Source organism: Mixophyes fleayi, chromosome 1 (genome assembly GCF_038048845.1).
Source record: "Mixophyes fleayi isolate aMixFle1 chromosome 1, aMixFle1.hap1, whole genome shotgun sequence".
NCBI lineage: Eukaryota > Metazoa > Chordata > Amphibia > Anura > Limnodynastidae > Mixophyes > Mixophyes fleayi.
In genome coordinates, this window is record NC_134402.1 from 175,027,472 (window position 1) to 175,055,385 (window position 27,914).

The following is a 27,914-nucleotide window of genomic DNA, read 5'->3' on the forward strand; positions in this document are numbered from 1 at the left end:
ATATATATATATATATATATATATATATATATATATATATATATATATCCTTGTTTAACTGTTTCTCAATACATTCAAATGTTAGCAACAAAAGATTAAATTATGGAAAAGAGCATGCCATCTATTGCAATACTCAACGTCAATTCTACCTATTGTTGGAATATTGAACATTGTAAAAATCCTCAAAATCAAGTGCTGTCTAATAATTATGTAAAAAACACTCAAAGGTGGGTTGTTGAAGACAATTTATACAGTGTCGGTTTCTGATATTACCTTAATAGTCAATAGTGAGTTATCAATAAACATCCGGTAATAGTCCAAGAAAGTAGTTCACCAAGGAATGTGCATCCAGTGGCCCGTACAATGAGATTTAGAAGACTAGGGAACTTTTTAGAAAAAAACAGATAGAATGGCATTGCCAAACATACTATATATACATGTATGTATATGACAGAGCATATACCAGACATGCTACATAGAAAAGTGTAGCATTTAAGGCTACAGAAGGTAATTTCAACACATGGTGGTATGCTGATCCAGAGAGTATTGCCACTTTTTATTAATGTTTCCCTACAGACGGCTACATTAAAAAACATATCCACTTTGCTGAAACATCTAAGTTGATAGAATAAGCAAAGAGAAGTAATGAAAAACAACCTCTTTAGTTAAGTATCATGGGTTCTGGCGGCCTTTACGATCTCTCCAAGTGTAAAACTGAGAAATAAGTCGGAATCATTACGGACATCACATGCAGAGATTTCAACCAATGGAAGTTGGTGTCTTTTTTGTTCCTCCAGGTGCATCAGCACAATGTGGATAGGTTGGCGGATATGGCCACCAGACTAGAACAACCAAAGTAAGTGGGAGGAAATTACAGTGAAAGTAAAGTAAGTGGTAGGGAACCAAGTAAGTAGGAGGGAATTACAGAGGAAGTAGTTACAAAGTAGAGCGGAGGGGTTGGTGTTCCTTGTTTTTAAATTCTTTTTAGCTAGATGTTCTAAATATTTACTTTGATCCTTCTCTGTTCTCCATGAAAGGAAACAGAAACAGAGGATTATCAGCGATAGAAACGCATTGTATACTATGTACCAAACAGTTATATCATTAGTATATATTACCGGTGTATGTGAAGTGCAATACTATTATGTATAAAACACAAACATAGTTATTTATATAAATATTTCGTTATCACTGCTAACTACTACTGATACCAATATAGCATGAAAGGAATACTACACAAATATTTTGGAAAAAAATGAAATAAAACAATGATAATCAGTTATTTAGTGCAGATTGTGTCAGCAATAACAGCAGAGCTGTGCTGTGTATCACATATTCCTCCAGCCAAAGAGTTTGAAGCAGTATTTTTTTTTCCATCATGTGTCTTCACTGGGTGCTGCAGTGTTGTCCCTCTCTTTACCCCCTATGTGGGGCCCTTCTCTTTTTTACTATGGTAATAGTGACATTCAGCTGGAAAGGCTAGGAGCAGACATCAAAAGCGTAGACAGTGCTGGTGATTTCTGCTTTTTAAGTCCCCTTGTGTCTATCTGGCAACCTCGCCATGCTGGCCCGGAGACATTACGTGGAACAGCATCTTCAGAACACTACTAGGTGCTGGATGGGATGTATGGAATTTGTGTTCTCAACCTCATGCTGATAACATTTTCCTGGAGAACTCTGGATATTAAACACTTCATTAGAATTGTACTGCAATATCTGCTGGTCAGATACCTATCTACACTGATTGTATATGGCAAAGTTTTTTGCAGAGCTTCTGGGCTGCACATTGCGAGACAAGGGTGCGTCTCCTACGTTTGAGGTGAGTCCCCAAGGAGAGGGTGCTGACTGCTCACCATGTGCTCAGTGTGTGGCTAGGAGGGTGGGATGCTGCATTGCTGGACCGCTCACCTTGCCTGCTGTCTGCTTTATATGCTCAAAGGGATGCTGCAGAGAACTTTAGAATCGTTAATGTTTAACATGCAGAAAGACATAAGCAAGGTGATATCAATGCCTAAAATAATGACTATTTTTAGGATTTAGACGAGTTTTATAAAATACACGTTACAGTTTATCCTACGAATATTGTGCAGTGATGCCGGCAATCTTTACAAACATGTGTAGGACACTGCAGATTCCTAAAGCAATATTGCATTAGGATTGTTTTATTTTGATTTTAAATGTCTGCTCATGCTGTCTGCTCTCCTGACTGTTCAATTAAAATGTGTTTTTTTTTTTTTATCATGCATCTGTAATTCTAGTTTTAATTAAGACCCATTAACTGTAGCATCAGGTGTTGAAATTCATGTCTTTCTGCACAGCTATGACTATAAAGTACTGCGTACTCAAAGTATTATTAACCAAACTGCAGTATTTTACAAGGCAGTTCAAAAGTACTGTGAATGTATGCCAGCTAATGCAATTGGTTGTATTGCAGTATATTATTTCACTGTTGTGCACATGACTGTCAATATGATGGTCATTATATTGTCAGCAGTCAGGGGACCCCACTTTAAAGAGATAGAATCTTTGATGAATAAGTGATGATGGGGCGTGTGCAATTATATCATTTAGTTACTATATCTGTAATGAATTTGATCCTTTGACTTAAAGTAGAAGTAAAGCCCCCATAATGAATATGTGAATTGTTCAATGTTTGAAGAAATTGAATGATGGAACAATGTCACTGACTTACCTAAAAAACACAGAGAGCATAAACAGAGAAAAAGAAACACTGACATGTACAGGATTCTATATGTTCTTTTTTTCCCCCAAGAACAGTGCTGAGTTTGTGGTTGTAATTACTTATTTTTCTAGAATTTAGACTGCCAAAGTGCAATAGGAGTTTTAGTGCATTTGGCACCCAAAGGGAAGATGACATTTATGGGACTGTACAAAATTCATATTGAACTTGTATCACACTTTTCTATTTAAAATAATTGGTATACCTATGTATTCAATATGTCTGTTATAAGTTTGTTTTTGTTCAACCTGCATGGTCCATCCAAAATTGCCCTGCAGCTTCTCCACAAGTCTAAGATGGCAGAGTGACCTTCTCTAAACATTAAGAAATTAAATTCTGGGTACAATAACTCAGGAAAGATTTGGGTTTCAAAAAACGATTTCTAATCTGGTTGTCTTTCAGAGAGCTTTAAGTACAGTCAAAGTATAGATGTATGGAAACTGTAGTTCCACAGGTCAGGTCAAGTGCCGCAGAAACATTCAACAGAGGGTTATTGTAAAAGTAACTGTCTTTTGTTTTGCTTATACATATATATATATATATATATATATATATATATATATATATATGTGTGTGTGTGTGTGTGTGTGTGTGTGTGCAGAATATGTATCAACAGTCATATTATGCTGTGCTGCTGAGTATGCACTCTATCAGTCCAGCCCCACTGAAGATTACAGTCTAATTTCCCTATCGAGCACACACACACATAAGGCTCTGGTTGACCCCAGCGCTGTAAGACAGCAATGCTGACCACTCTGCCACCATGCTGCTCCCATTAATAGTGCATCAAATATACTCATTTGTAAATGGTAGCAATAGCATCGAATTTGACAACATTCTTTAATTGAGTTTTACATTACGAGGCAGGCTCTCTATCTATAAGGTCATTGATTTGTTAGAGTGAGACACCAAACGGAGGGTCTGATTCATTAAGGTACGCAAAACGAACGTATTGTGCTTTTTGAAAAAAAAATACACACACCTAATTCAGGCATATGCACGTCTGTATTCAGCTAGAAGTGGATCTGAAAAAATGTCTCTTCTTGAATATAGGTTTAGGTATGTTCTGCATATACAGCACTTGTCATATTCAGACAGACACAAAGCATGATACACGCAATACATATGTGCAAAATAATGTCTTAGCAGAATGCATAAAAAAGGATACAATTCTTTTCACCTATTAATAATTGTCATTAATGTCATTTAATTGTCATTAAAAAAAATGAAAACAACAACATTTTTTTTTCCCCCTCCATGAAATATATTAATCACGACTAATGTCTAATGTACAAAAAAAATGCATTTTTGCAGTTTCTCTCAGTTGCAAACACATGTTCTAGCACACATATATACGACAGGGATCTTTGTCACTTACAAATGATACGACTGAAAAACACGTAACTCAGAGACGTAAAAAAATTGAATCGGACGCTCGACCTTAGCAGGCCTTTACTGTACATTTTGTAATTGCATACGCCCTCCCCTCCCTGTTCCACCCATTAAATCGTAGGCTGTCTTAGTGTCCTTTGTATTCCATGATTAATTTGATCTACTTGCATTCACTGGCGTATAGTCTGTGTGTGGGCTTGTGCAGTGCAATTTTACACAAAATACGCATCAGCATTTACGATCTTTAATTAATCAGGCCCTATAAAACTAAATAATCTGCATATGTAAATACTTAACACTATAATGTGTGAACTGTACATTTAACTTGACTTCATCAAATTGTATAAAGTTTATTTTGACAGCTCACTCTCGATATCCAGTTAAACAAGCTTATCAGCTGTCAGTTTTCTACTTGCATACTAATGCTTCATTTTAATACTTTATAAGAACTTTTCCATGGAGAACAGCCTTGACTTAATAACAGAATTCCAGAGCTGCCATTTGTTTGGTTTCTTATGGTGATAAGAGAACTGTAGTTTTAAAATATAATACAAAATACAGTATACCATAGATTTATAATAATATAATACAACTTCCTAGAAATACTACACCCTAGTAAATACATAAAATGTATCATTAGGAAATGTGTCTAAATCATCAAGTGTTACCTCTGACTAATAAACTGTCATGTGAATTACCAAGGAAGACAGATACACAATTTTAAAGCAAGTAGCAAAATATCAATGATATAAATGAGTGTTTGCATCCAAAGTTGAATGCAATGTAGGTATCTAACACTAGAACAAAGATAGTTGTAGGTAGCAATCCTTAGGTATGCTTCTACGTGATTCTTTATGACCTGTACACAATTACAGCTTTAATATACTCTGGTATTAGTTGTCACACACTGTTTGCAAAGTATTAGGATATTTAAACTAAACAAATAAAAAGCATACCCAAATATGTTATCTACTCTATGTTCATAATCAATCTCTACCATTATAATAACATTTTCATAAACCTTTGTATGCGTAAGATAACCATTTCAGCATTGCCCAACTCTCTTTTCCTATGTGACCCACTGAAAGGCAGGCACTCTACTTTCTTATAAAGTATATACTTCAGTGGTGATCATATCATAAGCCAGCCATAGAAACTGTGTAAATCTGTATCTTATTAGAAAGATGAGTTTGTAACCCTACTGCCATCCCAATCTCTCCACTCCAAACCTTTGCAATTCAAACTTAAATAAAGCTTGTTAACCAGGTTGTGTCTGTGACTTAGAATTTCCCCAGGCTACCAGCATATTTCCCGTCTCTCTCTACAATTCCGTTTTGCACACTCAGCTAGCTATTTAATTGCAGGAATGCAGTGATGATTAAGATGATCTCCATCACTTAGGACTCCTCCTCCTCCAAGCTTTAATTAATTAATTTACCCAAGGCACCAATTTCTACCATTCCTTCAAGACATATCTAAACTTTGTAGTTCTTTACTTTAAATGATGAGACGAGTCACTTCATACTAGCGTGTACTGTGCATAGTTCTACTGCTATTAGGCTTTACTCTGATTTTCCCATTGTTTATCGTCTGCCACTATGTTGCTGGGTTTGTTCCAATATATATTTTGTGTTCTATAATATACATTTATAATACCTTTTACACACATGGACATCTGCAGTTTTATTCATTATAGGGCAAAAACAGGTGATTTCACCAGAGATAAGGCTTTGCCCCACACTCTGCCAGCAATGGCACTGCTATCTCTGATGGAAAGATTTGCCAGGTCTTGCTATTCAACAAAGGCCATGGCGCTACAAGTACTACCGCAATCCTTTATCTCAGGAGGCGATAATAGAGTAAAATGAATGAAAAAAATGCTTTATTATTTCCTTAAAACATTTTATTTTACAATAATTTTTTAAAATCAAGCATGTTTATTATCAAAGTGGAACTGCAAGCTCAAGTCTGGGCTCTCAGTTACAATGCACATGCCTGAACCGCCTAGTCGGGTCAGACATATATAAATTCCCTGAGATTGGTTCGGCGAAGCAGTAAGTTAACTCTTACTGCTTAGGGCCAGTATCCCAAAACCCGCAGAGTATAGGTGATTTTCTATTTCCTCTATAAACTGCGATAAAAAAGAATCAGCCTTAATAATGCACTTTAATAAATAGAGCACATAGTTCTAAAGATGTGGGAGGATGTTTAGCTGTCTGTAACAAAGTGGGAAGGTAATATACTTTTTAACAGAGTGTATGTGAAAAATCAGGTTACACACTTTTCACTAGAGATGAGCGGGCTCGGATATCTAAAATCCGAGCCCACCCGAACGTTGCCGATCCGAGCCGGATCCGAGCCGGATCCGAGACAGATCCGGGTATTCCCGCCAATTGCAAAACTGAAACCGAGGCTCTGAGTCATAATCCCGCTGTCGGATCTCGCGATACTCGTATTCTATAAATTCCCCGCTAGCCGCCGCCATCTTCACTCGGGCATTGATCAGGGTAGAGGGAGGTTGTGTTCGGTGGTCCTCTGTCCTGCTATATCTCGTGCTGTGCTGTGCTGTTCAGTTCTGTGCTGTGCTGTGCTGTGCTGTGTTCTGCTCAGTCCAGTGGTGCTGTGTCCTGTGCTCTGTCCTTCTGAGTTCAGTGGTGCTGCTGGGTCCTGTGCTGTGTCCTGTTCAGTCCAGTGGTGCTGTGTCCTGTGCTCTGTCCTTCTAAGGGCATTGTTATTTCCCCATTATTCCCAAGTTATAAAAAATGTTTAAAAGAGTTATGAAAAAAATAAATAAATAAATAATTATAAAAAAAAGAAATTAAGAAAAAATATCCAAAAACAATCCTGCAGTATAAGTCCATTGGTACTGCTATATTACAAAGTTCACTGATTCAGCAGTATAAGTCCAGTGGTACTGCAATATTACAAAGTTCACTGATTCTGCAGTATAAGTCCATTGGTACTGCTATATTATAAATAGAGATGAGCGGGCTCGGATTCCGCTAATCCGAGCCCACCCGAACAGTGCGGATCCGAACGGGATCCGAGCACTGTATGGATATTTCTGGCGGGCAAAAAATTGAAAACGAGGCTCTGTCGTCCAAGTCTCGCGTCGAATCTCGCGAGGGGTGGGAGGGAGGGCCCAGAACAATTCCATCTTGTACCTCTTTTTTTGGCATTATGTGCTCAAGCTACCTCGGTGCAACCTTTTGGCCTAAAAACAATATTGTGAGGTGTTCAGAATAGACTGGAAATTAGTGGAAATGATTGTTATTGAATGTTATTGAGGTTAATAATAGCGTAGGAGTGAAAAAAAACCCCCACAAAACTGGTTTTTAGCACTTTTTATGTTTTTTTCAAAATAAATCCGAATCCAAAACCTTAAATCCGAACCAAAACCTTTCGTCAGGTGTTTTGCAAAACAAATCCGAACCCAAAACCTCAAGCAAATCCGAATCCAAAACACAAAACACGAGACCCCAAAAGTGGCCGGTGCACATCCCTAATTACAAAGTTCACTGAATCTGCAGTATAAGTCCATTGGTACTGCTATATTACAAAGTTCACTGATTCAGCAGTATAAGTCCAGTGGTACTGCAATATTACAAAGTTCACTGATTCTGCAGTATAAGTCCATTGGTACTGCTATATTACAAAGTTCACTGATTCAGCAGTATAATTCCAGTGGTACTGCTATATTACAAAGTTCACTGATTCAGCAGTATAATTCCAGTGGTACTGCTATATTACAAAGTTCACTGATTCAGCAGTATAAGTCCAGTGGTACTCTCCTGTGCCGCATATAATTTTTAAAGGCTTTGCCGAGTGTGTGTGGCTTAGGGGTACGCTCTCTTGTGCTACATATAATGGAAAACAAAAATTTGGAGGATAAAGTAGGGAAAGATCAAGACCCACTTCCTCCTAATGCTGAAGCTGCTGCCACTAGTCATGACATAGATGATGAAATGCCATCAACGTCGTCTGGCAAGCCCAATGCCCAATCTCCTAGTACAGGGCATGTAAAATCCAAAAAGCCCAAGTTCTCAAAAAGTAGCAAAAAGAGAAACTTAAAGTCATCTGAGGAGAAACGTAAACGTAGTGACAAGGCACGGCTTAGGCCCTGGCCCGTGTTCATGACTAGTGGTCCAGCTTCACCCAAGGATCTAAGCCCTCCTTCTCCCCCCCCTACAAAAAATTTAAGAGAGTTATGCTGTCAGCAACAACAACAAAACAGCAAAGAACTCTGCCTTCTAAACAGATGACATCACAAATCCCCAAGGCGAGTCCAAGGGTGTTGGTGGTTGTGAAGCCTGACCTTCCCATCACTGTACGGGAAGAGGTGACTCCATCCAGCATTTGCAGCATGCCCTCTGCATATGTTGGAAGGATCACCCACAGTGTAGATCCAGATTTGGATAATCAAGGTGTCAGTGTTGTACACCGGGAGGAGGCTATTGATGTAGCTGGCGCTGTGGAGGAACTTGATGATGAGGATGGTGATGTGGTTATTGTAAATGAGGCACCAGGGGGGGAAACAGCTGATGTCCATGGGATAAAAAAGCCCATCGTCATGCCTGGTCAGAAGACCAAAAAAATGCACCTCTTCGGTCTGGAGTTATTTTTATCCAAATCCGGACAACCAATGTATGGCCATATGTAGCTTATGTAAAGCTCAAATAAGCAGGGGTAAGGATCTTGCCCACCTAGGGACATCCTCCCTTATACGTCACCTGAATAACCTTCATAGTTCAGTGGTTAGTTCAGGAACTGGGCCTAGGACCGTCATCAGTACAGGGACACCTAAATCCCTTGGTCCTGTTGGATACACACCACCAACACCCTCCTCGTCAACTTCCTCCACGATCTCCATCAGATTTAGTACTGCAGGCCATGTCACCAGCCAGACTGAGTCCTCTTCTATACGGGATTCATCCGAGGAATCCTGCAGCGGTACGCCTACTACTGCCACTGCTGCTGTTGCTGCTGTTAGTCGGTCATCTTCCCAGAGGGGAAGTCGTAAGACCGCTACGTCTTTCACAAAACAATTGACCGTCCAACAGTCGTTTGCCATGACCACAAAATACGATAGTAGTCACCCTATTGACAATTTTTTGGTTAACAAAGTCAACAAATAACACTTCGACGCTGTCTGTCTTTCACATACTTGATGGGATCTCAATGATGAATGCTCTGTTCCATGGTCGTCTAAAACAAGAGTTATTGACGTGCTATAACTACTGTAGTTTTTATAAATTATAAACACTACACTTGAAAGTTGGAGGAGGTATTGTGGCCCCGGTACCAAATTGGGTACCGGGGCCACTCCACTTTGCAGTCCAGATAGAGGCGTATCAGATATTAAACAACATTGACTGTTGCTGCCAAATCATAAATTAATGAAAATGACCTGTCATCGTCAAAAACAGGAGGTATTGACACGCTCGAACTACACCCTGTATATGCTGCAGAGGATGTAGGAGCAGGCAGCTGTGCAGTGGAATTCAGACCATTTGAAGGCGGAGGTATTGTGGCCTCGGTACCAAATTGTGTATCGGGACCACTGCACTATGCAGTCCAGAAAAATACCTCGGTGAAACGTTTTGGACTAAAAACAATATTATGAGGTGTGAGGTGTTCAGAATAGACTGGGAATTAGTGGAAATGATTGTTATTGAATGTTATTGAGGTTAATAATAGCGTAGGAGTGAAAATAAACCAAAAAACTTGATTTTAACACTTTTTATGTTTTTTTCAAAATAAATCCGAATCCAAAACCTTAAATCCGAACCAAAACCTTTCGTCAGGTGTTTTGCAAAACAAATCCGAACCCAAAACCTCAAGCAAATCCGAATCTAAAACACAAAACACGAGACACCAAAAGTGGCCGGTGCACATCCCTACATTTCACCTATATGATAAATAGTCAAATGTTTTAGTTTTCTCCTTTTCGTGGAACTCATTTCTTTGAGGACACTCACCAGACAAAACTAGAGAGCCATGCAGTGAACACTGAACACTGAATAATGTATGTTACCTTTATGTTTCGTAGCTTATTTTTTTATTTTGGGGATAGTGGTCCTTTAACCCCTTTGCTACTGTGGCTTTTCTCACCACTGTGCTGAGCTTATTTTGGCACTTTGTGGGCAGGTCACATTCCAACATTAATATCGGTCAATTTGTTTAAGCATCACCCGTACAAGTTATACCTTGTTTTTTTAAAGAAGATGAACTTTGAATTTTCAGAAAATACCATTAGTTTGCTTAAACCTCCTGACATGACAAAGAAAATTTACCCAAAATGGTCAAAAGTTATTTTTTTTGTAAACACCACCAAGAAATAACTTTCTTGGGTTCTTGCTTTGTCATCAGTCCGCCTTTCCAGAGCAGCAAAAAGCAGGATTCTACACATAGGTATTCATAATAAAAGTTGCACTTAAAATGAGGTGATAGTCTGCACTGTCTTGAATGAAACGCAGAACATGTGTATTAACAATATGAGTAGACCAACAACCATTTAGAAAATTAAACAACCTGCCACAACAAATGTGGTACCCCGTAAGCTTACTGAAGCCACACTGGGGAAGATCTAGGCATTATAACCCCATCCTCTTTCTGTAGTGTAGGGTGTTATTGTCTGGTAATCACCAGACAATAACTGCTAAGGGGGCACATCATTTGAAAGAGGAAACTATCCTCTTTCACATGAGGGTACCCATGAGTTTATTGAAGTCATGATGGGGGGAGATCCACGCCCTTTGCCCCAAACCATGGACTTCTTAACGCTTTCTGTAATGTTGTATATAATTGTCTGGTGATCATACACAATCTCCAGAAAATAACTTCTAAGTCTGTAGGTGCCAGGATAGGGGAGATCGGGCACTTTTAGTGCCCTCCTTCATCCCCTTTCTCTTCAGATTTTTTTTCTGTAGTATAGAGGCTGAGCACCAGCATAATTACAACATGATTAGGTGACTATTCTACTGGCCCACATCCACAGGAAATACTGGTGGGGGACTAGCAAGGCTAGGTTCACACTGGAGCATTTTTGTCCAATAATCGGGCAAATCAGCCGACATCTAGCCGTTTGGTCAGATATCATGCAAGTGTGTATACCTACACAATGATCTAAAGTAGTCCCAATGTTCTGATCATTTTTTAATTTGGTTGGTTGCACTGTTTGATATTATCCGACCAATCACCTTCTAATCACCATCCGATCCTGCAATATGTATGCACTATTATGCAGGGCCGGATTTACCGCTAGGGAACCTAGGCACCTGCCTAGGGCCTAGTGGCTCTCAGGGGGCCCAGAAGGGGGGGACAAGAGAAAATATAAATAAAAAAAAAATACTCTCACAGCCGTCACCTGAACACTAACAGCATAGACCCCCTGTACAGTGACAATACACTGACAACATAGCGGCACCGAACACTGACAGCACAGACCCCCTGACAGCACAGACACAGCAGCATTCAGACACTTATTTTTTTTTTACTCGTTGCTAAAATTCGTGAAACTATCGCATTGGGAGAATTCTCTTGCAATGTGTACCATGTCAAACTATGCGGGATTCAATTAAATAATGTAAAAATTGATACATTACATAAAATGTTATAAGGAAACGTTATATTTCATTTTAGAGTTAAGCCTGTATTTTCAATCTGCTCCTAAAATGCATCTTGTAAATCTCTCTGCTTACCAATAAATTATATATGTCATCACCTCTAGGATCTGCTGCAATTTTTTCTTATACCGGTAATGTTCAAGTAGTTTGGCTTGCATAGCATTCATTTCAATATACAGCTACTACACTCAGGCTTAGTTTTTGATTTGTAAATTATTAGAGCTAAATCATTTTCTGAATAAAGTAGGATAGCCTACATAGTACTTGATGCACGGGCATGTAAGATAATAAATACAAATAAATGCCACATGTAATTAAATTGCATATGAATATTTTTTGCAAGAGATTGTAAAATGTCTGAAACTTTTGTTACAAATTTATTTTTATCACATCGGCTACATCACCCACATAGTTGACAGCATCTTCAAGAGGCAGTGCTCTTTTATGTGAAATGTACAGCCCATCTGCAGGTGGATTTTGGAGTTTCTTACCGATATTTTTACTAAGTAAAATTAATTATCATTGTATAATTTTAGCAATATCTTTGTATGCCGTAGAGAAATTATCAATACTTTTGTTTCAACAATTCTATTCTGCTTTTTTTTGTGAGTTTTCATTGACAAAACATATCCGCCATCTTTTCCCATTACAAAACTGGAATATCTTAGGCCACACCCTTGATCCATCCAAACCACACTTTTTTCCGCTGTTGAAATTCAGGACTGTCCTAGGGAATTGAGACTATTGGGAATTGTGAGAAAACATTTGTCTCAAGGGTCCTGAATGGTAGTTCCCAGGGCCGTAAATAGGGCTGTGCGACAGGGGCGACCGCCCAGGGCGCAACGCTGAAGGGAGGCGCAATTTAGGAATATTTTAGGTCAATTTGGTTAAAATTGAGGGCTGGGGGGCGGCATTTGTCTTTCTCGCCCCAGGCGCTAGAATTCTAAGTTACGGCTCTGGTAGTTCCTCCTCGTAAAACTGTCTAGCATATCTTCAACATGGCTTTCTGTTTCTGTGCTTCTAGTACGCGCCTACTCTCCCAGAATGTCCATGAGACTCTGGAATGTTGGGCACCTCCCACAGTGCATTGCTTCATCATGGCCTTGATCCTACTGCATGATGTCACAACTCATGGCATTGAGCAGCAAGAGGTGGGGCTATGATGCCTTGATATGCATCACTACAAGCCACGCACTTGTAACTTAGATCTTCCCACTGTGATCTCCCAGAGGGGAGATCAAAAAATTTGCTACAGTAACATTGTATTCTAAATAGCCAGCTTCAGATGTTTTTGATAATATATTTTGAATGATATTATGTATGATGCAAAAGGATAAGACATGTTTGTTTTTTCCAAGAAAGGGAAATGAATAACGCAATATCATTCCTATGTTAACGCACAAAGCCACAAAGGTCAGTGAATTATAATCATATTGTAAAACAAATAGTAATCCTCCAAATACCTTGTTTAAGTAATCTTGGAACTCTTGTAATCTAGCTTCTGAGTACCCTCATAGCACCAACTTATCTACACCACGTTAAAATAATTATTGCTATCAAAATGCATCTAAATGTGTGACAGGTGGTGATAGGGGTAGCACATAGCTACACCTTGACACTATACAAATAATTGTCTACCAAACTTAAAGTAATTAAATGACAGACACATGTTTAAAATCTCTAGCAATACTTATTTCTCTGGAAAGCATTATCTTCCCTGGAGAAAGGACCAAATGATTTATATTGCTTGATCAAGTAATTCATTGATTGCAAAAGTGCTGATCATTGCGTCCTACAGTATGCAAACCAAGGGCTAAATGTATTAAACTCCTATTTCTGCAAATTACTGATATTTGACAGCTAAATTTAAAACGACAATGTCTTTAAGGGCAAGTTTTTGTTAGTATACAGGAGCTCTTTACTCCGTCTCCCTGTCTGTTGGTTTATATATATATATATATATATATATATATATATATATATATATATAAAAAAATATTTTTTTTTTAGAGGAACCTGCCACAATAAACTGCACAGCTGTGCAGTATAACAAAGAGTCCTGCGTGAATCTGTATATATAAGTGCATACTCAATGACACTGCATATAATCTGTGTTGCCTGAACTACTGCTGTATTACAAGCAACTGTGAGTAACTGCATTCTACTGTGTTATAATCTTTAAATAAACAGCAACCTGTTTAAGAAAAATAAGCGTTGTGGCTTAAAATCCACATTAACACCACTGAACACCTTTATTAACATCTAAAGGTATAACCAACAGGTTATTGCCTCAGCACCGTGTGTTAAAGTAAACGCTTAAAGGTAAACGATGATAACAGAAGTACACAAGAATAAAAGGAAGCTTTTATTTTGGAAGAATAGTCCTTTATTCAGTACAGCATGCACAGCACAGGCGCCAGCATGAAGTTTGCTAAATTAAAAGGTTCTGAAAATAATGCAACATGAAATTTTTCAATGCAAATGCAATTAATGCGGAAAAAGTTGTTGAAAGTCACAGTAGATCCAGACGCCAGTCCAAATACCGATGAGGTGAATAAAGCCATGGGCACCATCGGCTTAGCTGTAGAACAGCACGTGTATTCTATCATTGATGATAAAGACTCAGAAAGTGATATGTGGACTGTTCTGAACAATGCATACAAGGACAAAGGTCTGATGAGAAGCATAAACTTGTGGCGTACACTGTATGGGACTAAATTGTGAAAATATGGATAAGTATATAGACAAAATGGTGTCGATATCCCTGCAGTTGGCATCTGTGGTAGCACAGGTGGACGATGAGGAAGTCACAATGGCGATGCTACAGGATCTCACACCAAAGTATGATTTCCATGTAATAGCTTTGCAGTCTTACGATACCAAGTTTATGACAGAAATCATGAGGGCTAAACTGCTGCAATTCAAACAGAGAGTTCATGTAGAGGCAAATGCTGAGAGTACCGTTCTACTCACAAAAAGTGTGCAGTTCAAGATGCCCAAGTACAAATACTTCATATGTCATAGGATGGGGCACCAGGCATCTGAATGCAGACTAAAAGTTTCAAGTGGTGTGCAACAGAAGAAGCATGAAAAACCTAATGATTCAGCATTGAATGTAGCAGATAGGCATAAGAAAGACTGCTGGTATATGGACTCAGGGCCACAAGACACTTTAGCTACAATCAGGAATGGTTTAGTTCGTTGAAACCATGAGATCCAGTTATAGTAATAGGAATTGGTGAAAAAGTTCGTACTGCAACAAAAGTCAGGACTATCACAGTCTGCCTGAATATAAAAGGTGAAACTATAGTCACAAACATCCAAGACGTCCTGTATGTTACAAGGTCGCTATTAGCATCCTTGAGAGAAAAGGTTACAAGATCCAATTTGCAGAAGGTAAATGTGTGGTTCAAAACCAGAAAGGTACTGTAATTGCCACAACAACCCGGTGTAACCAGCTTTATGTCCTAAACACCAAAGAATGTCATGCGGTGGTGGCTTCAGACACCAATCAATCAGCTGCGGCATAGGAGATTGGGCCATCTGGGATACGACAATGTCCAGAAACTCGCTGATGGAATAGTGACAGGCATCACTGTGAGCAGTTCTGAGAGACCGACATGCGAGAGCTGTATAAAGGGTAAGCAAACTCATTGCCCCTTTCCTAAGTCAGCAACCAGAGCTGAAGCACCGATAGCTCTAGTGCATACTGATATGTGTGGTCCAATGGAGATAAAATCGGTCAGTGGCTACAGGTACTTTCTGACACTCGTTGATGATGCAACTAGGATGACACATGTCTACTTCATAAGAGCTTAGAGTGAAGTCGTAGAGAAAATTACGGAATACAAAAACCTTGTGGAGTCTCAAATGGGTCTGAAACGAAAAACCTTGAGATCTGACAATGGCGGAGAACTTTAGCAGAATTCTTAATAAAATATGGCATATATTATTATTATTATTATTATTATTATCGTTTATTTATAAGGCGCCACAAGGTTTCCGCAGCGCCGTACACAATACAAACAATGGACAGTACAGGGAATAACAGTACAATACAATAAACGAGTAGTACCAAGACTTCAGAGGCTCCAGGCAAGGCAAGTGTATGGAGGTTGGAGCAGAAGAAAAGGTAGCGAGACAGGAGGGAGGAGGTCCAACGGGGCAGGATGTCCGTCCGAGCAGCGCAGCTCACTGCGCGCTGCTCAGCAGACAGTGTCAATGCGATGTGCGGCGCGCCAGTAATCACATGGGAGGCGCATCATGTGACAGCACCTGTCACATTATGCGCGTCCCATGTGATTACTGGCGCGCCGCACATCGCATTGACACTGTCTGCCGAGCAGCGAGGTGATAAGGTAAGTGTGTCTCTGACTGGGGGAGGGGGCTGGCTGTCACTGTCACTATGTCTCTGACTAGGGGAGGGGGCTGGCTGTCACTGACACTATGTCTCTGACTTGGGGGGGGGCTGGCTGTCGCTGTCACTATGTCTCTGATTTGGGGGGGGGGCTGGCTGTCGCTGTCACTATGTCTCTGACTTGGGGGGGCTGGCTGTCGCTGTCACTATGTCTCTGACTTGGGGGGGGGCTGGTTGTCGCTGTCACTATGTCTCTGACTTAGGGGGGGGCTGGCTGTCACTATGTCTCTGACTTGGGGGGGGCTGGCTGTCGCTGTCACTATGTCTGACTTGGGGGGGGCTGGCTGTCGCTGTCACTATGTCTCTGACTTGGGGGGGGCTGGCTGTTGCTGTCACTATGTCTCTGACTTGGGGGGGGGCTGGCTGTCGCTGTCACTATGTCTCTGACTTGGGGGGGGGGCTGGCTGTCGCTGTCACTATGTCTCTGACTTGGGGGGAACTGGCTGTCGCTGTCACTGAGTCTCTGACTGGGGGGGCTGGCTGTTGCTGCGTCTCTCACTGGTGGGGAGCTGGCTGTGTCTCTCCCTGGGGGGGTGTGTGTCTGGCTAGCAATTGTGTGTGTATCAGTACATTGTGTGAAGTCTGGACCTATATATATATATATATATTTATTAGTGTGTGTGTGGGGCCATGTATATATTAGTGTGTGTGGGGCCATGTATATATTAGTGTGTTTGTGCGCGCAGTATTTTAATATAATATGTGAGGGAAGGGAGGATCTTAATATAGTGTGGGAGGTAGGCTATTTAATGGTGGAGTGTAGGTGGGGGCTAACTATTTAAGTTGAGGTGAAGGAATCTTTAATTTCATGCTTGGGTGGTTTAGGGCTATCAATTTAATATGGTGCTGATTTTGGGGTGGAGGGCTATTTATTAAATGTGAATATGAATTATTTTTTGCTGGCGATGGTTGTGGAAAATGGCTATATTTATTAAACTTTAATGCTATTTAATTTATTGCTTAGACTGTCTGCAGGGAGGGAAATATGTTTTGAGTAAATGGGTATATTGATAATTTAATGTTGGGGCTGGTTGAAGGGAAATAGGTATACTTATTAAATGTGAATATTATTATTGTGGGGACTGGAGGGAGGCCTAATTATAAAACGTGAGTTGGAGTTTTCTAAATCTCATGTACCCCATTTTTTTCAGAATTGGGGGTCTAATATTCCAGGATAAAGACAAGAAAGAATTGAGCTAAAGAAACCAGCTGCTACAAGCGGTGAAAGTGACCAAGACAGGTAGGAGAGAGCAGGACAGTCTGCCAACTGTCCTGAATCTGGTGGGGCAGTCCTGAATTTGGGTGACTGTCTCACTTAGTCAGGATTTGGTTTAACTGCAAGGACAGTTGTAAGGTATGTCCCGCTTCACAACGTACTGCTTGTGAAGGCAGAGCTGTGTGCTTCTAACAGTAGTGCACACAGTATTGCCTGTGTATTTGTCTAAATTGATAACCATGTTACATAATAGGGGCCCAGCTGTCTTAAATACCCAGGGCCCCCTGAGCCTTAATGCAGCATGTTAGGGGAAGGGAACTGATAGCTGCTCTCAGTTCCCGGACAGGACACAGCCTGCAGAGGAAGCCTAGGAGCTCCAAGTATCACAAGATTTGGTAATCTTGTGAGACAAAGAGCTTCCCTGCTCACTCTACAGGAAGTTCCCACCCTGATGGATGTCAGCAGCACCAGAAGCATCCCCAGTGGGCTGGGGATGGCGTGATGTGACTGGGAGGGCGTGATAAATGTAATGTTTTATTATAATATATGTATCAATGCCACATGTTGGCCACACCCAAAACACAATGTGGGCACGCCCTTTTCGGCGCGGCGGCGCACGGTTCATTTTATGCTGGGACTAAGGTGGGCCTGTGTACTTTATATGCCAGGGCTGATTTTTAGTCCCAGTCCGGCCCTGGAGAGAGGGTTAGGTGGAAGGCTGGTAGGCATCACAGTCTGATGCCTACCAGCATCAGACTATAGCACCTAACATTTGCCTACACACCAGAAAAGAAGTCAGTGGAGTGTATCATGCTGGGGTACCGCCAACAGAGTAAAGGATCAGAGCCGTAACTAGGCAGGTGCGGGCGGTGCCGTCGCCCCGGGCGCAAGCCCAAGGGGGCGCATTAGCCGCCCGCTACCTGCCTCTGTGCCCAGGCTCAATCACTGCACACAGCGCTCTTACATCCATCTGCCTCTGCCTGCCTGACGAGAAACAACCTATTCCCGGCATCGGCGCTGTAGCTGCGGCTGAGCGGCTTCCTGCTTTGGCATTTGGAACGCAAGTTTGCATTCCAAATTCCGAACTTCCTGTCAGTGGACCGCACATGCGTTCCATTGACAGGAAGTTTGGCATTTGGAACACAAACTTGTGTTCCAAATGCCAAAGCAGGAAGCCGCTCAGCCGCAGCTACAGCGCCGATCACAGCTGATGACCACTGCTAGAGAAAAGTAATTTTTACAACAAACTGCTCTTATAAGAGCATAATTCTCAATTCTATTCCATTCCACTACCATTCTCACTCATCCCTTCCACCTACTTCCTCCATACCCAAACTCCTATTTCAGCCCACTTATACACCACTTCCACCCACCTCTACTCCCACTGAACTCACCAGCACCTTATTTTACTTAACCTCTCTCTATTTCTCAACTATAAATTTAATATTAATTTCTATTTTATAATACACATATTTGCAAATTTATGATAATCCAAATGCATCAGAAATATAGATAGAGTTATAGATCTCTCTCTCTCTATATAAATATATATATATATATATATATATATATATATATATATATATATATATATATATATATTCATGCATCCGGCTTATCATGCATTTGCAAATATGTGTAACAGAATTTTTTCAGTAGCCACACCCCCATATTAGGTTGGCCACACCCACTTGGCAAATGTCACTCCCACTTAGATGGGGGGCGCCGGTGTCCTGTCTCGCCCAGGGCACTAAAGTGTCTAGTTACGGCACTGTAAAGGATACAGACTTTGGGACATTAACACCAAACATCTTATTAAATCCAGAGATATGGTGTTTCACGAAAACACGCAAATTAGTGTAGTAGTGGAACAGCAACCACAAAAAATTTAGTGACACTGGATGTTCAGGCAGCAGAAAGCATGTCTAAGTCAGAAAATTTAATTTTGGATACCGAACCAGAGAACAGAAGTTCTACGAGGAGTAACAAAAGTATTCCCCCTAGGAGATATAGCGAGAAGTTTGCTAATCTAACCTTTTGTGAACCGCAAAACATTGAAGAGGCAAAATCAAGCGATGACTGAGAACAGTGTAAATTGGTCATTGATACAGAGTTAAAAGCTCTGGATGACAATCATACATGGACTGTAGTAAGTAATGTTGATATATTTCATCATATGCTTATTTTTTTCCACTTAACCCTTGAATTTCTTATTACAGGAAAAGAGACTTTATTTAAATGTTTGGTAGAATAAGTAGAAATGTTTTTTCTTTGTGACAGGAGACGCTATTGAGCGAGGGGAGTGTTAGTATATAGGAGCACATTGATCCGTCTCGCTGCCTGTTGGCATGGTTACCTATTTCCCCAGTGATCTAGTGGAGAATAAGAAGTGGGGCAGGATATCAGCGTCCTGAATGCGCTTCTGCGCATGTGCGAAAAACCGGAAGTACGGCTACGAGCTGCCACTTCTATCAGTACTGTGAACAGAGAGGACGCAGCTCTGCTAGCTGTTACTGTAATGATGTGTAATGATGTGTAAGTCCCTCAAAGTGCCCACAACAGTAACCGGAGGCTTACTCCCTATAGTGCCTATATATATATATATATATATTAGAGGAATCTGCCACAATAAACTGTACAGCTGTGCAGTATAACAAAGAGTCCTGCCTGCATCTGTATATACAAGTGTATAAATGCATATAATCTGCATACTTGTCTACTATCCTGGAATTTCCAGGAGGCTCCTGAAATTTCCGGGAGGCTCCCAAATTCGGGGAGTTCTCCCGGACTCCCGGAAGAGTAGGCAAACCTTCTAGACCCTGTAAAATGCAGAAATTGCATTGCATAGTGGGGGCGGGGCTTAATCGCACCATTAACCCCCGCTAGTCAAAACCTTGACTTTCTGTATTTTATGGTAGGGGCAGGGCTATGGTGACGTAATGACATCGCCACGCCCCCTCCTACCATCTGTCACATGATCTGTTCTCTGATCTCCTGGAGTACAGACTTAAAAAGTAGGTAAGTATGAATCTGTATTGCCTGAACTACTGCTGTACTACAAGCAACTGTGAGTAACTGCATTCTACTGAGTTATCATCTTTAAATAAACAGTAACCTGTTTAAAAACAAAATCATTATGGCTTAACATCCACATTAACACCGCTGAACACCTTTATTAACATCAAAAGGTATAACCAACAGTTTTGCCCTTAAAGACATGTTTTAAATTTAGCTGTCAAAGTCACCGAATATTGGCGATTTGCAGAAATCGCAGTTTAATACATTTGCTCCCAAGAATTAGTGGTACTGAGAATTACATCCCACAGTAATTATCACAGAAATCAAATATTTTGTAGATATGGTAAGTTATACATACTAATAGTCCTGATTTCCAAGCAACAAAGGGGTTGTGGCCTACTATGAATTTGTGTGATCTCATCCATACTTGCCTACTTTAGAAGGCAGCTGTCCGGGAGGGGGTCAGTCGAGGGGGGCGTGGCCTCGCCTGGAGCCCCGTTAGGCTTCGCCCCTGTCAATCTTAGGCAATTTTAGCCAATCGCAGTAGGGGGCGGGGCCGGGATGCCACGGTTAGCCCCGTCCCCCACCATCTTCAACAACGGCGACAGCTGGATCCGGGATTTTTGCCTGCTCTCTCGGGAGTCCGGGAGAACTCCAAAAAATTCTGGAGTCTCCTGGACATTCCGGGAGAGTAGGCAACTATGATCTCATCTGACACCCACCTCCAGACATTTAATGCAGTTATTATTATTAATTTTTTAGGCAGAGCGGACCTGCAATCTGTGGGGAATTGTGTCGTCTGTGGGGAATCCATCTTTCATCCATTCACAATTGATGACCCCTAGCTTCTGAGGTTAAAGGGAATCCCCTCCTTAATGTCCACTACTGGTTATAGCTACAAATATAATTTCTTGTAAGAAAGGCATCTAATCTATTTTTAAATTCTGTTAGTACATTTGTCAACACCACTTCATGTGGTAAGAAATTCCACAGCCTTCCACACCCTTATAATAAAGAAATGCTTCCTATGCTGGATGGGAAACCATCTTTCTTTTATTTGCAATTGATGACCCCTTGATATAAAAAGTTTGTTAGACAAATCTTTGTATTGATCTCAAATATATTTATGCACTTTATCTAGGTCACCTTTAAGGTGTCACTTTTCTAAAGTAAAAAAGACAACACTTTTTTTTCTAACCTTTCTTTATAGTATAACCCTTCAGTACTCTCTATTAATGAGATTGCCCACCATTGAACCCTCTCAAGTTCTCCTATATCCTTGTCAAAGTGAGTTGTACAGAGCTGTAGCCCATATTCAAGATGTGGTGACAAATGACTTATACCAAGGTAATACTAAGTGTACTAAGTGTGCATCATAAGCTTGAATCCCTCTTTTTCTAAAATACATGATTGTATTAATTAATTTGCTGCTGACAAAATTAACCCTAGTCTGTGTGTGTGTGTCTGTCTGTGTGTGTTTCTGTGTGCGTCCTAAGGGATTTAGATTGTAAGCTCCAATGGGGCAGGGACTGATGTCAATGGCAAATATTCTTTGTACAGCACTGCAGAATTGATGGTGCTACATAAATAAATAAATGATGATGATGATGATTGTGTTATTCTTTGAAGCCATTTCTTGGCACTGTTTTACTATTTTCCACCTCAATTTTGCACCAAATATGGCACATGACTTTTGAGGCCATCTACAAGGTTATCAATAAAAAGTTTAAAAATACTGATCCTTGTGGTACACAACTAATTTATGCATTCTATTCTTCAACCAGTTTTCTACCCATGTACATAATTTTATCACTAAACATAGTACTCTCTTCATATGCACCATACTATTACATGGAGCAGTATTGAACCCTTTAGCTAAAAATACATACATTACATTCATTTCATCATGATCAAGTATGAAACTTACTGCCTCATAAACACAAATCGTAATTGTTAGGTCTGCCCGATCCTACATGATGCCATGCTGACACTGTTATCAAATTGTTTTCTTCAATATATTTCGGTATAACATCCCCCAGAATCCCTTTAAATAATGTACCCATGAAAAAAATCATGTTCACAGCTTTATAATTTAATATTTTTATCTATTTTTTTAAAGCTTGGTATGACATCTGCCATATATAAATGTAACATCCGTTAAGGGGTATGTAACTGTGTGTATGTTGTTTGTGCGAATTTACCTTTTGTGGGTTTTTCTCCACCTTCATAGATGTTTCCAGCAACAACTTATTTTCCCACGCCACAGCAGAGTTGGTTGATCCCAAACCCAAATACACAATGATAACACAAATAAAATAACAATATATTTATTTTACGGGAACCCTTTCATCCAGTCCAACTTCAAGTGAAAGGTTAATGTCACCCTGCACAACTAGCAAGATAATTGTGGCAAACACAGTATCACATTGAACAGCAAAATGCAACATGCACTATTTAGTTTCCAATTTAACAGTCAGCGTCTACTGGCGGTAACCGCAAATTTAAAAGGCAATCCAAAGTATTATTACTTCACAAACATATTATACATTTTATAGTTGTTTCTTCCCTGGCCAGGCTTTGATAGTGCACATAAATGTTAGTTCAAACTGCTTGCAAGCTTTTTAAATCCTGAACCGAAAACACTGTATAACCTGCCAGTCCTGAACACTGCTTCTGCTTGACACCATTAATACCATACTTACCAACCTTTGATCCCAGGCAGCGGGGCGTGGTTGGTGGGTGGGAGGGGCGGGCACGGTAATTTGTGTCATTTCGGCTCCGCCCCTGTGACAAAAATGCAGTTTTTGTCACAGGGCGGGGCCAAAATTATGCGATTCACCGTGATTCGCATCATTTTGAGGAGCAGATGCCATATGCGGGATATTTGCCTGCTCTACCGGGAGCCCGGGAGACCTACCTGAATTTCAGGAGTTTCCCGGACATTCCGGGAGAGTTAGCAAGTATGATTAATACTCAGATATGATGATACACAGTTTTACTGATGTATTGCAGGGGCAGCCAGAGCGGGCATTTCTACAAGGCGTATCTGCTGATTTTTAGCTGGACTTGAGATAAACAACTGACTGACTATTATGAATATGTATTTATCTTAAAGTATTTCACTGGATAACAGAACAAAATGGCTGACTCTGTAGGTCACTAATGCTGGACTGTCTCTAACTCCTCTGCCTTACAGTTCTTATCCTATATCAATGTTCTGCAGTTTATGTCACTGTTTTCTGACAACCTCCTTTCTGGGTAGGATAATTAAGTCTATAAGGGGCATATTCAATTACAATTTGCGGGCACGACTACGCGCGGCTGCGTGTATAAAGCGTCATTATGGTAGCGCACAGAAATCCACAATGTTGTGGTACCAGGACCCGTGCGGCCATGCGTAATCGCGGCCGCGAATCGTAATTGAATATGCCCCTATATGTTTAACTCTTGTCTTCTCTTACTGTATCCTTATGACTCCTGGTTACAGAGAATATTCAGTCCTGCCTGACTGCTTTAGGCTGTACACCCAGTCCTGTAGAACAGCTGTATCACAATCCCCAGGTTTCTGCTCAGCATACAGGCTCCATTATCCGGCTTTTGGCCCCTTCTCTAGAGTAGTCAGCTGCTGTCACCATGGCAACGGTGATGTTTTCTTACTCAGCTGACTCTCACAGAACTCTCAATTGCCCCCTCTATGATTTCTGTTGGGTGGGCAGAGACTGTGTTTTGCCCTTCCTGTGAACCTCTACACAAAAGCCTTCATGCTACTTTCTAAAGTCATAGTATCTGTTCTAAACTTGTGATACTTTTTTAATGATAGATTGTCTTAGTAAAACTAGCAAATGTTCTTTAATATAGATTGCCTTAGTATAGATTTAATACAGATTGATTGATTTGTTTATTTAAACAACTCTTATTTAATAAATAAGCTGTATTGATGATGAACAACTGTTCACTTTACTTTTACCCTGAATTTCATGCGGTGCGCCCAGTATTAAACATGAGATATAGCTATTTAAATTCATAGCACATACCATAACCAGTGAGGCAGTTAAAAACACTCACAATAAGATGAGATTATGCTGTCAATGAAATCTGAATAAAAACTAGGTTAATGACTAAAAACCATGTATATTTCTAAGATGAACAATTGAATTTATCTATCTTTTTAACAGTTATTGTACTAATTGGTAATTAATATTAATAATAATATTTGTTTAACAATGTTTGGATACATATTTGGCCAACCCCTGAAACACTGCCGAAAATTAAAATAGGATTGGGAGTCTTTGTATATCTACAGTCACGGTTACAACTGTCGTAAAATGAGATACGCAAGAAAAAGGGGCACCAAGCCCTATAATAGTTCTTGGCCTTTTGCCCCCCCATGAAAAGTTTCATTTATACGTCCCTGTATATATATATATATATATATATATATATATATATATGTACACGGCAGTCGAATTGGGCTGGTATATGGTGGTATGCCACTTCTCCTATTGCCTTCATTGTAAAACTGTTAAATTCCATTCACTTACATTCTCCATACATGACCCTAGTCTACCTGTGTGTGTTAGGGAATTTAGACTGTAAGCTCTATTGAGGCAGGGACTGATGTGAGTGTGTTCTCTGTACAGCGCTGCAGAATTATTGGCACTATATAAATAAATAAATGATGACCTAGGAGATTGTGAAGATGCCAAGTTTCCTGGCCCAATTCTACCCACTTCACTCTGGCTGGCCACCCACGGGTGCCTTCCTTAGCCAGGGAAGCCTACCCACCCACGCCTACTCTTTTCCATCCAAGTCACCAAATCCTTTCTGAGTAGTCAGAGGTACAATATCCTCACCAAGCAGTTCTTCTCCAGTCTTCCCCAAGATAGTAGCTTGGGCAGCTGGGTATAATCCACTGGGAAGGACGTCCCCCTGATTAACAGACTGAACAGCCCTTTTTTAGAATGTGACAAAAGATATTGTAATTGACATTTTTCAGTACTCATTCGATAACACTGATCTTGCCACATTTCAGTGTCAGTAATTCCTTGTTGCCATACCTCGTCAACTGCTTCTTCAAAACTCTGTTGCCAACATTGCATTTGTTCCAAGAGAGGTATGTGGGGACCTAAAGTGAGCATCCATTGCCTATAGGCACTAATTTCATTTATGAGATTCATCATCATCATCATCATCATCATCATCACCATTTCTTTATATTGCGCCACTGATTACGCAGCACTGTACAGAGACCGCATTTACATCAGTCCCTGCTCCATTAGAGCTTACATTCTAACTTCCCTAACATACACACAGAGACAGGTAAATTTTAAGAGCAGCCAATTAACCTACTAGTATGTATTTGGCGTGTGGGAGTAAAACGGAGCACCCAGAGGAAACCCACGCAAACACGGGGAGAACATACAAATTCCACATAGAAGGCCATGGTCGGGAATTGAACTCATGACCTCAGCGCTGTGAGGCAGAAGTGCTAACCACTTAGTCACCATGCTAATCCTGATCTTTTAAAAGACTTTTGAGGATATCCCTGTGCTTGCAGTACAGGTATGGTACACCCCGTATCTGGCATTCCACTATCAGCTCCTCCATACTCATTGTCTCTAGTGGATCTGTAGAATCTGCTAATGGGACAGATTCTATTAATACATTTGCAGGGGATTCATCAGGCATATCCATGTGTTGTAACAGTCCATTTTCGTCTTGTTGGTTCTGTTGATTATTGTTGTAACTGGAGTTTCCCTTGGCCAGATTTTGCATAGTACAAATAACTTCATTTGTAAAATCATCCCATTCTGGTTCATCCCGAAAATCCCAGTCACTTCCTCTTTAAACATTAGAAACACATCCAACAGGTTCTCCAATTTCTCCTGTAGACTGGCTCGTTTCCACATAATAATCTTTGCGCACTCCTCATACCAATAATCCAAAATGTGTTGTATTGTGGTGGGATGGTGCAACACATCCATATCCCCATCCTGCAGACACTGCTACAGTCCTTCATCCCAGTACACCTTTCTTCTGGTTGCACGAGACTGCTTGATCCCTTCCTTTGGGAACTGTTTTCACATTAGGCTGTGATCTGCTCTTTTCTTCCCAGAGTTCACACCCATTTTATTTCCAGGGATCACCTCACTGTGATTTTTCCTCTTTGAGACACGGTTCCATCTTCCGCTCTCTACTCGCGGGGTGCGCCTCCCCTTATCAACTCGGGACTTAGGTGGCATATTCTCACCTCTTTGTCTGTTTTACCAAGCTTGTTTATTAGTTTACTATGTTTGTCCCCAATTGTAAAGCGCTACGGAATATGTTGGCGCTATATAAATAAATAAATGATGATGATGATGATGATGATTCCCTTGCCTAAAGCCCACAACGCTTTTCATGACACTTTCTACCTTAAAGCATTTATGACTAAGTTCAGGATAATGTGGTAACTGGTCTCTAGTGCTAACTGCTTTGCAGAGCCCTGGAATGTATCATGATACAGTTCCCCTGCCGCTCTACCCAGAGAGGACCTGGGACTGAGTGACCCCACTGCTTGCCACCAAAAATGGGAAGATACCGGTTTTCTGGCCCAATTTTACCCACTTCACTCTGGTTGGCTACCCACGGTTGCCTTCCTAAGCCAGAGAAGCCTACCCAGTACCTTTAAAGGTTCTTACTAGTCACTCAGGCAGATGCAGTTAGAAAAGTACAACAGTACATTTATTGTAATATAAACAACACTAGAATATTATGTACACACAGTAAATAAATGCCAAGCAGGTTTACCACATCATCTGACCCTTACCCCACTCACTTAAGGAGTTATAGTCACCTGGATGTCCTGACTTAAAGATCCATGGAGTTCTTCTCTTAGCTGCAGCTGTAGTTCATTGGTAGAGAACGAAAACTCAAAACCAGCTACACTGCCCCTTCTATTAATCCAATCCCAGAATAAATATCTCTGCCCCCCCATGGAGTGGCTCCTTATATCTAGGGTCTAATTTCCACAGTGTTTTCCCCTCCCTGGGCAAACCTCTGGGCAGGGCTGGATTAACCTGAGGTCTAACTGGACCACACAGGTGGGCCTCATGGGGGGCCTTAATCCCGCCCTGCTCCTGGGTCTATCTTTCTTAACCATTGGTGGGTGCTGTATCAGGAGGGTTGGAGGGGGAGTGGGGATGAGCTGTACTTCCACAGAAGGTCCCCTGCTGGTCTGTAGACAAAATGTCTGAACTAGTCATGTTGAGAGCAATGGATACTAATCAGCCTTCCCCTCACCTGTATCCTGCAATCTGATCCCTACCCATAACCCCCCTAGCTTCACTTTAAGGACAATGAATAACAACCTCACTGCCACATCATCAATATACAATATACAAAAAACATATTTACAATGAGCTACAATGTCCCCTTATCCACATGTAATTAGACACTGCATTTGTACTCTGTTGGGCTGGGGAACAAAAGCAAGGGATATAAAAAGTACTTGCTATAATCCACATT

The 27,914-nt window shown here is 40.6% G+C and overlaps 1 long non-coding RNA gene across 1 annotated transcript in view; it reads left to right on the plus strand.

Annotated features, from left to right (window-relative positions):
• The first annotated feature begins 1,492 nt into the window (after positions 1 to 1,492).
• Positions 1,493 to 27,914, plus strand: part of LOC142145149 (uncharacterized) — a 131,996-nt gene continuing 105,574 nt past the window's right edge. Inside the window, exon 1 of the long non-coding RNA XR_012689831.1 lies at positions 1,493 to 1,819. This is a non-coding gene — a long non-coding RNA (uncharacterized LOC142145149). The remainder of the gene's footprint in view (positions 1,820 to 27,914) is intronic.